The sequence below is a fragment of the Camelus bactrianus genome, chromosome 20 (assembly GCF_048773025.1).
Source record: "Camelus bactrianus isolate YW-2024 breed Bactrian camel chromosome 20, ASM4877302v1, whole genome shotgun sequence".
NCBI lineage: Eukaryota > Metazoa > Chordata > Mammalia > Artiodactyla > Camelidae > Camelus > Camelus bactrianus.
The window spans coordinates 2,387,503-2,396,117 of NC_133558.1; the positions used below are offsets into that span (position 1 = coordinate 2,387,503).

The 8,615-nt window shown below is 44.7% G+C and overlaps 1 long non-coding RNA gene across 1 annotated transcript; it reads left to right on the forward strand.

Annotated features, from left to right (window-relative positions):
- The first annotated feature begins 1,784 nt into the window (after positions 1 to 1,784).
- On the forward strand, positions 1,785 to 6,955 carry LOC141574124 (uncharacterized). Its single transcript, XR_012500813.1, has 3 exons — positions 1,785 to 2,668; positions 3,344 to 3,472; positions 6,074 to 6,955. It is a non-coding gene; the product is annotated as an uncharacterized LOC141574124 (long non-coding RNA).
- Positions 6,956 to 8,615: the final 1,660 nt, after the last annotated feature.

An 8,615-nucleotide genomic window follows, 5' to 3' on the forward strand; every position in this document is an offset into this window, starting at 1 on the left:
TCTGCATTGCCTCCTGTCTTCCTGTGGCCCAGCCCACCTGCCAGCACCGTCACAGCCCTTCCTGTGTTTCCTAAGAAAGTGCTAAATACATCTGGCACTACTCCGGCTGTTAATAAATGTTTGCTGAGACCGTTAGCGGATAACAGAGAGAAATGAAGATATGAAACAGGAAACAGCTCAGAATGCTCCCCTGGCCCCGCCTCTCACCATATTTCGGAAATCCCCTTTCCCAGCCTGGGCCCTTTTTACTTCCTCCTTTGCCCTTTTCCAGTGGGAGTTGAAAGTCATTTAAAATTAGATCATCATCCACATCCCAGGGACTGACCTTTTCTGTTATTATAACCAGAACTTTGGTTCCCTTTTAATGGACCTCCCATTGTAGCCAGTACATGGGGTCTCACCGTTCATAACCAATAACCCTCCAAAGATTTATTTCCCTAAACAGAAGCCCCACTCCCAAGTTCCGGGAGCACCCTCACTCTCCCATCTGCACTAGGATGGAGAAAGTAAGTTGCCAAGGGCCCGGAAGACTGAGCCAGCTTCTAGAACGTGTGGTTTGGTTTCTGTGTGCTATGTGCCAAATAGCCTTGCTAAATTCAGCCACTGAGTCTGATAGTTTGTGAATGGTTCTGAATATTTTATGTACACGATCATTATTTTCAAATGAGAGTTTTATCTTTTTAAAATTAAAAAAAAAATTATTTATTTATTTATTTATACAGAAATGTTGTGCCTTGCGTATTTTTCTGGTCAGATTATAGAGACTAACACCACCAATGCAGAGCTGGAAGGAGTGACAGTTGGGGACGTCCTTGTCTGGTTCAGTCTGAAAGTCAGGGGAGAGTGTTTCAGTATTTCAGCTTTATGTATAACGTTGGTGCAGGCTTTTGGATCTTCCCTTTATTAGACTGAGGAAATCTCCTTCTTGTTCTAGTTCGCTAAGGTTTTTTTTTTTTAAAAAATAATGTTATTGTTATGAATGAGTATGAAGTTCATCAAATAGCTTTTCTGAATCTATTGAGATGATTATATGTGTGTCCTTTGTTCTGTTAACGTGGTGAATTGCGTTGATTGATTTTTGAATGTTAACTCAATCTTGCATTCCTGGGATAAACTGCACTTGCTGGATTTGATTTGTTTCTATTTAGGTTTTGAAGTTTTACATCTTAGGCTGACAGAAATTAGCCTATAATGTTACTTTCTTATAATGTATTTGACAGGTTATGATACCAGGGCCTCATAAAACCAGTTGGGATGTATTCCCTCATTCCCTGTTTTCTAAGGGTTTGCGTTAAGAGAGGTATGAATTCTCCCTTAAATGTGAGGAAGAATTTACCAGTGATGCCTTCTGGGACTAGAGTTTTCTTTGTGGAAAGGTTTTAAATTATGGATTCAATTACTTTTACGGATCTAGGGCTCCTTAAATTTTCTGTTTCTTGTGACAATTTCACTAAGTTGTGCTTTTTGAGGAATTTGTCCTTTTCGTGTACACTGCCCAATGTATTGGCATAAAATTCTTTATAATATCTTTTTATTACCTTTTTAATATATATTGAATCTTTTAAAAAGTTATTTAAAACAGACTTTGTAGGGGGCAGGTAATTCGGTTTATTTATTTATTTAAATGGAGGTAATGGGGACTGAACCCAGGACCTCCTGCAAGCAAATCACATGCTCTGCCACTGAGCTGTAACACACTCCCCGCCACATTGGATCTTGATATTGTCAGTTTATGTTCCCTTTCTTTGTTTTTCTTTTTCTTGGCAAGTCTCACTGGGGTGGGGTGGTTTCAATTTTATCAGTCTTTGCGAAGAACCAGCTTTTGACTTTGTGGATTTTCTCTCTTTTCAACTGCTTTCTAGTTCATTGCTTAGCTTCTTTTTCATTTTTAATTGTGGTAGAATTGAGATATAACTTCAGTTTCAGGGGTACGACATCATGATTTGCTATTTGAATTCATTGTGAAGTGATCACCACAGTGAGCCTAGTTAGCATCCGGCATCATGCATGGTTAAAAAAAGTATTTTTTCCTGTGACTTTTAAGATTTACAGTCTAAGCAACTGTGAAGCATGCAATACAGCATTATTACTGTAACCACCATGCTGTGCATTATAGTTCCACGCCTTATCCGTTTTATGACTGGAAGTTTGTACCTTCTGACTGCCTCTCCCCACTTCTCTCCCCACCTTCGCCTCTGGAAACCACCAGTCTGTTCTCTGTATCTGTGAGCTCTGGTTTTGTTTTTGTGTTTTAGATTCCACATATAAGTGAGATCATACAGTATTGGTTTTTCTCTATCTGACTTATTTCACTTAGCATAATGCCTTCAAAGTCCTTCCATGTTGTTGCAAATGGCAAGACTTCCTTCTTTTTCATGGCTGAGTAATATTGCACTGTGTGTGTGTGTGTCTGTGCGCACGCACGCAGACACACACACACATATATATAATACCACATCATCTTTTCTTCACTTATGCCTCTATCAGTGGACGTGTCGTAGGTTATTTTTTCGTAGCTTCTTGATGTGGATATTTTTGATGTTTCAGCCTTTCTTCTTTTCTAGTATGGGCTGTGGCAGGCACAGACAAGCCTTCAAGAAAAAGCCCCCCCCCTGCGATCAGCCTCTGGCAGTCACCTCCCTCAGGTCTGCTCCAGTTTCAAGTCAAGGTGATGCTCTTCATGGGGAAATCTTCGGGCGTTGTCTGAACCAATCAGGGATAGCTGACCGCTGGTTCTTCTCAGGGCCACCCCCAGCCAGTGATGGAGACAAAACAGGGGACAAGGGCCCAGGCCGTGTCCACGCAACTCTTCTAAAGGACAACCTTTGCTCTGCAGCTCCTTTTGGGATGCAGAGACCTGAGGTCGAATCGGCTTTGTGGTCTGATGTAGGATAACATCCTGATCTGCAGGAAGGAATGCAGATGTTATTGAAACGTGGCATCCCTGGGAAGAAAGTCAGTGGCCTATAAAGGTGTGTGTGTGTAAATATGTCTATAGACTCAAAAGAAAACAAGAATAAAAGGAGACTGAAGGTGTTCATCCTTCAAAAAAGGTACGATCCCTTGGCCACTTTCTGGGTATCTTCTAATGACCTTACAAAAAACAAACCCACTGATTTCTAGTTTAATTCAGTACTTTGTGTGATTTCAGTCCTTTGAAATTTGTTGAGACTTGCTTTATGGTCTAGCGTATAGTCCATCTTGGTCAATGTTCCACACGCTCTTGAAAAGAATCCATAGTCTCTATTTGCTGGGTTTTGTGTGCTATGTAAGTCAATAAGTTAATTATGTTGTTTAAATCTACTGTGTTTTTGCTGACATTTCCACCTTCCTGATCTATCAGGTACTGAGACAGATGTGTTAAAATCTCCAGTTATTCAACACAAATACCTGCACGTGAATGTTTACAGCAGCTTTATTCATAATTGTCAAAACTTGGACGCAACCAAGATGTCTTTCAGTGGGCGAATGGGTAAGTAAACTGTGGTCCAGGCAGAGAATGGGTAGTCCTCAGTGCTAAATGTAAATGAGCTATGAAGCCATGAAAGACATGGGGGAAACTTAAATACGTTTTACTAAGTGAAAGAAGCCAATCTAAAATGGCTACATACAGTATGATTCCAACTACATGACACTCTGGGAAAGGCAAAAAACTCTGGAGCGGGAAGAAGATCAGTGATTGCCGGGCATTGGAGGGGAGGGAGGATGAAGGGGCAGAACACAGGGGGCCTGGGGGACGGTGGAACTGCTCTGTACGGTGCTTTGTAATGGGTACTTGTCACTACACGTTTGTCCAGACCATAGACTGTGCAGCACCGAGAGTGACCTCTGATGGAGGCAGTGGACTTTGGGGGGATGGTGACGCATCAGTGGCATTGTCAGTTGTAACAGGTGTTCCCCTCCGGTGCGGAACGTTGACGATATGGGAGGCTTTGCTTGTGTGCAGCAGGAGGATATATGAGAAATCCCTTTACTTTGTTTCAGCTTTGCTATAAACCTAAAACTGCTCTAAGAAATAAAGTCTATTTTCAGACAGTCAGAGGAGGGAGAGTTGGCTGGGAAGGAGTTGAAAGGAGCTCTTGTGGGGCAGGTAATTTTTTTTTTTTTTTGAGCTAGGTGTGTTTGCTCTGTAACTCCATTAAACTTATGAAAAGTAAATCTGCAGCTGGGATTGAGAGAGAACCCGTTTGCCTTTTTAGCTCTGTGGCTTGCTGTTTATATCTGCAGCTAAGTATTAGATGCATATACACGGTGTGTGATTTCTGCGTCGTCCTGTTGAACTGATCCTTTTATCGTTATGAAATATTCCTCCTCATCTAGTGATTGACACCTCTTGTCGTAAATGCTACTGCATCTAACATTAACATGAGCCTCTGCAGCTGCCCTTCAGTGAGGGTCCTCATGGCATGTTTTTCCCATCCTTTTACTTCCAGATTTGTAAGCAGCACGTAATCGCATCATGTTCACGTTATTCATTCGTGATCTGAGTACATTGTGATCATTAAATTTGCTCTGTATGATACCAGTTCTTTGACATGCGTTGAAGTATAGCATGTGATAAATGTTCATAAATGCTTCATGTGTGTTTGAATGTAATGTGCTGCCTATTTGGCAAACATATTTATTGTGCTGTTCTAGAATTCTGTATCTTTGTTTTTTTTCCCCTTAATTTACCAAATACTGACAGAAGAGTAAAATCTCCCGGGAGCTGCCACCCCTTATGTCTGCGGCCTCTGACCGTCCTCACTTGGGCACCCCGGGAGCCCCTTACATCCCTGTTATTGCGCCTCCTCGTGTCCTCACTCCCGTTTTCTTTCTCAAAAACACTTTTGTGGGGAGGATTTTTTTTTCTAATGAACTCAGTGTTGTTTGCAAGAGATTCTGCCAATGTTTTTATTTTCTAATTGATTATTTTATTTTTAAAATTTATTTATTTTTAAATTTTATAAAACGGACATACAGTCAGTTACAGTGTGTCAATTTCTGGTGTGCAGCACAATGTCCCAGCCATGCATGTACATACATATATTCATTTTCATATTCATTTTCATTAAAGGTAATTATGAGATATTGAATATAGTTCCCTGTGCTGTACAGAAGAAAATTTTTTTCTAAAATCTAGTTTTATATATAGCTCTGCTGGTGTTTTTTAAGCCAGATTTTTAACTGTTTTTCATTGGGAGGCTTTGTCCAGACAGCTAAACCATCACTTCAAGGCATTAGCATGTACCTCATTTTCTTGTGGGTTTTTTTTGTGTAAACTACTTATTTTATTAGAAATGTATCTATGGAGATTCCCTGAGGCCTGGATTGAACCTGAGGACTTGTCTTCCCCCCTCAGTCCTTTTGGAGGCCTATCAACCCATGGCTGCCTCGCGGTAAACTTTCTTTTTGAAGTTTTACAGATTCATAGGTAACAGGAACCCAAGTCCACGTAAAGTCCAACTTGTGGTTAATAATTCCCCGGGGAGCACTTTAACTTGACTCCTCCCCGCCCTAAAACTGAGATGGCCAGTTTCTTTGCTGCTCCCCTCTGCTCGGTGGGGCCCCCTGCAGGCAGAGGCCTCTGGAGTCCCCTCTTCTTGTATGAGTCCCACTTGCCTTCTGCCTTGGCTGCGCTCCAGGCTTTCCCTTCTGCCCCTGTACCTGGGGAAGTCATTAAAACACACAAGGAAGCCAGGTTTTGCCAGAATTTTCCAGGCCGGATGCTGGCTTTGGCACTTCCAGAGTTCCTGGTCTCTCTTCACTTTGGAGGTTGACATACTTTTACACAAGCTTAATATTCAAAACAGACTGTAAAAGGTTCCTCCTCCAGGATTTAAAGTGTTTTATCTGGTTGGGTCGCTCGCAGTGGCCATCCTGCTGCATTGCTGGAAAGAGGTTTTCCACAGTATATGGTTTTCTCTTATAAACTTTCTTCTTTGCGTATTTCTCTTAGCTGAGTGTGTTGCAGCTGTAAATATGTAATGATTAAATGCTTTTTTATCATTACTTGGGGATTTTTTTTTTTCCTGAACAGTTTAAAATTTCTACTTTCAAGTTACTGTCAACTCTCTTTCTCCCTCTTAACCAGGCAATTGAAACATGACCCTCTGAAAAGCTGGACAGCCAGCCTGGTTGTGAGCAGACAGCAGGACGGCGATGTGTCTCGGGTTCTTTGCCACCAGTTGAGAACATGGAGATCAGAGGTGACTTACTGTCTTATTTACACATAAAGCGTAGGGGAAAACCATTTCTACACTTAGCTGGAAATGCTCATAAGAGACATGGTCTCTCAACAAACAGTTGCGGATCTGGGGGTTAGAAATGAGCCCAGAAGGGCTACAGAAAGGCTATTTCAGCCAGTTAACAAAATCCAAGGAAAAAACTTGCGTTCGAGTTGGGGAAGGTTGCGTCTCTCCAGATCTGCAGAGCATTAGGTGGGATCGGGCTCAGGAACCGGCTCAGGAAGACACGCGTACACCCGTGTACACACATGCACGCGCACGCTTGCGTACCCGCACGGACACACGCACTGCAAACACACACGCGTGACTCAGCACTTAACACAGGTTGGGGAGTTCTGGCAAGTGAGTCGTTGGATTTTGTTTTTCACTCCAGCCCTTCCTCTTAGATCTGGAGGTAACACATGTTCATCAGAAAACATTGGAAAGTCCAGAAAAATCATCCACAATGCTACTTCCTAGTAACAAACAGTGGCGACAGTTGGCACATTTTTTTCTTTGCACGTGTTAAATACAGATCAGCTTGGACAAGCAGTTACACTCAGTCCTGCTTTTCTCTCCCACTTAACACATCTGTATTCTGTATATCCCCGTGTTTCTAAATAGTATTTTCATCATGACAAAACATTCTTTCATGTGGGTGGTTCACAATTTCCCCAATGCTCTCTCATTAGACATCGAAGTTGTTACAGTTTTTCCAATAATAAAATGAGTCACTGCGGTCAGCTCTCCCTGTGTCCTCTGTCTTGGTTGCCTTCAGTTTCGGGTGTCAGTGAAGTCCCTGAAAGGCTTGAGTTCAGTCCTCAGTCTGTTGTGACCCTGACACTCTCCATGGGGTTTCCCACCTCCAGCTTCTACCCTCATCCTGGTCACAGCGAGCTTTCCAAAGTGTTTCTCCCAACCACGTGTGGTGTGTGTTCCCCTCGGGGGCGGGGGGTTCTAGTAAATAAAAAAAATTCCCATCTCACGATATTTCGTGTGCTATTTAACCCCACCCCACCCCAGCCCCGGCGTGTATTCACGATTCATTAGTGCCAGTTGGCGCCTTGTGAAGGTGCTGGATTATTCTAGATCTGCAGTGTAGGTGTGCAGTGAAATGTGGCTGGTTCAAAGTGAGATATAATGTAAGGGTAAAAAGCACGCTGAATTTCAAAGACTTAGTCTGAAAAAAAGAATGTGAATTACATACTTTATGGATAATATTACTGATATTGAGTACATGTTTAAAACGATACTGTTTTGGATACATTGGGTTAAATGAAATATTTTAGTGTGGCTACTAGAAAACGTAAAATTACATGTGTGGCTTGTGTTTGTGGCTTTTACAGTATTTCTGTCTGAGGCCAGTTTAGAGCGTAGTGTTGGAGTCTGGGGCCCCTCACCAGCCCTCCCTCCCTGGACTCACAGAACGCCCTGCTCTCTGCTCAGGCCTCCGGGGACGGGGAATCTGGGCAAGGGAAAGACAGCAGCAGGCCTCTTGCTGTCCCACCCTCTCCCAGCATCCAGCCCACGATGGAGCGCAGATGACAGCACGTGGAGACAGAGGAGGAGCCGTGGATGGGAGGGTGAGCCCGGTGGGCTGGGTACGCTGCTTTATGGACTGTGGGGTCCATTCTGTGTTCGCCTGGCTGAGTGACAGCTCCTCCCAGGTGGGCAGGCGGACTGGAGGGTTGGCCAGATGCTCTGTGGTCTGGGGCTCTGACTGCAGCTTTGAGCTGTTTCTTTTTATTCCTTCTCCACCTGACTTCAGTCAGTCCTTCTGCAGAAGCCCCAGGCTCCCCTGTGCCCGTTTGCAGGGATTCGGCGCTGGGACTCCGCAGACCTTCTTGTCACTTCAGCCGCCAGGCAGACGGAAGCAGTGCTCGGCTGAGCTCCCGGCCCTGAGTGCTTGGGGGGAGCGGCGGGATGGGCACTCTGGGTTCAGGGGGGCCCGAGGCAACCGAGGCTGTTTCTCTGCATTCTGCAGTTTTCTAGGCCTGCGCGGACACTCAGCCTCCTGCACACCTCAAGGACGTGGGCAGGAAGAGCCGACTTACCGGGTGGTGGCCGGCACGCGGTCCTGAGCCCGCAGCGCAGGGCGTCTGTGCTCCGGCCTCTGCTGGGACCTGGCTCAGGGATGGCGCAGGGCCCTGGGCTGGGAGCCAGTCCCTGGGGGTGGCTGCACGGCGCCCCGGTTTCTGCACTGCGAGGTCTGGGACTTCGAGGGCAGCTGAGGTTACCTGCTGCCCTAACCCACTTAGAAAACCGGTCAAGCTCCCATTCAACCAACGTGCTTCCTGATCTCAGTGTTCTCGCGGGGCACCTCTGCCTGCACAGAGAGGCATCCTTCCTGCCGTGTTCGTTTAGTCTCTTCCTCCGCTGCGCCCTCCCTCCAGGCCCGCGGAGTCTTGC